Genomic DNA, 1,933 nt, shown 5'->3' with positions numbered 1-1,933 from the left:
CCCCCCCCCCCAAACGCACGCATGCTGGGCTCTGAGCTGCATCCAATCAGAGCTGCAGCAGTGAGTGCGTCATCCTGTTCTTCCCCAGTGATTTGCTTATTGAATAAAGGTACATTTTTTTGTTCACATTTACCTGTTTATTAAAATTGCTGTCAATGTTCATTAAAATAAGCCCTCCCCTGAAAATAAGCCCTCTGGTGTTTTTCTGTCCAAAAAAAATAATAAGACAGTGTCTCATTATGGGGAAACACGGTACCATGACACCAATTGCCTGAGGCATTACCCTTGCCATCAGTCTGCTTTCCTAGCTCCTTCAGAATGATGGGGAAAGAAAGTGAAGTAATGACTAGGGTAAAGGAGCTCCTATAGTTGACTAGAAAGGCAATATTTTGGGACAGCTAGGTGGTGCAGTGAATAGAACACCAACCCTAGACTCAGGAACACCCGAGTTCAAATCTGGCCTCAGACCCTTGACACTTAAATAGCTGTGTGACCTTGGGCAAGTCACTTAACCCCAATTGCCTTGCCTTCCCCCCTCCAAAAAAATTTTTTTTAAAAATTTTTTAGTGAAATAAGTTTATTAATCTTGAGCACACTTGGGAGGGTGACAGTGTTGGTCTCTGAGGTTTAAAATGGGGTGGACTAGAGGGTTTGGGAGTGGAGGTTTCAGTTTGGGAGCAGCAGAGGGAGTGAGGTGAATGATAAAGTAGGTTCTTTCTTTGCTTAGGTAAAGGTGATCTATAGGTAACTGGGTTCTGTTGCTCAGCAACTGATGGAGCCATTAAAGATAAAGGCACAGAGAAGTGGGCAGGCCGGATGGAGCACTAGGCAGTACCCTCTTCCGGAAGTATCAGAGTTTCCCTGGCCTCAGGGCTCTCTGGCTCTTCCACAGGGCACCTCTGTGGCTCTAGCTCCAGCCCTGGCTCTGCTTCTACCACTACCCCTGCCTCAGGCTGCTTTTCAAAGCCCTGGTTAGGGCCCAGTCTAGGATGCTTGGTAGGAGTGGGTGGAGCTGGGGCAGGGCCCTTGCTCTTTCGGGTAGACAGTGCCCTGTGAACGCTCTGCACCCTCTCTAGGCCAGTACACCGAAGCCGCTTGGCTCGGGATTTCGCTCATCCGAGCTCACCCTTTCTCCCAGCTCTTCTTGGGGCCTCTGGTCCTAGTTCCTTCTCATCTAGCTCTGTGGATTCCAGCTCCTTCTGAAAAGCTCTGGCTGGGATTTCTGCCTCCTCCTTGAAGAGCTGCACGTGCAGCTGGCCGCGGGCGACCAGCAGCAGCACGTGGTTGGCCTCGAGCCGTTGCCCCTGGAGCGCGCGGCCAACCTCGCAGGCGGCGTAGGCGTGCGTGGGGGCGCGCTCGGCCTTGTCCAGCAGCTCACCAGCGTGTTGCTGGTGTGGCTGCGGCTGAGCGCGCCCAGGCCGCTCTGGATGCGGCGCACTGTGCCCGTGAGGCCGCCCTGCCGCCGGGCCACGCGGCCCTGGCGCTCCCGCACCGCCTCCAGCATGGTGGCCAGCTTCTCCAGTAGCGTCACCATTGTCACTGTGTGCACCGGGACATGCTCTGCGGCTTCAGTCGCCGGCACGCCCTCCCCAATTCCCTCTCCAGATGCCTGCGCCCCCCGCCCCAAATGTTTAAAAAAAAAAAAAGAAAGGCAATATCTGGGTTCAGACATGTCCTTGGCATACTACAATATTATTTCAGGTTAGTGGTATATCAAAACAGAGCTGAAACTATTTCTGAAAGGTCTTTTTCATCACTGACTCAGCAGCCCACAAGACACAGGATCCAAGATGCCACACACTTAGAGAAGGAATACAGTAACACACGCACACACAGAGTATACTTTGATTGTCTCTATTATGATTGGCAGCCCATATCAGGGAAGGATTTTTCGGGAGGGAAGCTTGGAGGCACAGTGTGGCTACTGTGCTGG

General features: G+C 52.5%; 1 pseudogene; it reads right to left on the bottom strand.

Moving 5' to 3' along the window:
• Positions 1-552: 552 nt before the first annotated feature.
• On the bottom strand, positions 553-1,672 carry LOC138155761 (caveolae-associated protein 3 pseudogene; annotated as a pseudogene).
• Positions 1,673-1,933: the final 261 nt, after the last annotated feature.

This window comes from Petaurus breviceps, unplaced genomic scaffold, assembly GCF_028583685.1.
Source record: "Petaurus breviceps papuanus isolate PSGF00001 unplaced genomic scaffold, PetGlider_PUasm1.0 98, whole genome shotgun sequence".
NCBI classification, from domain to species: Eukaryota; Metazoa; Chordata; class Mammalia; order Diprotodontia; family Petauridae; genus Petaurus; species Petaurus breviceps.
This window is presented reverse-complemented; position numbering and strand designations above follow the sequence as displayed.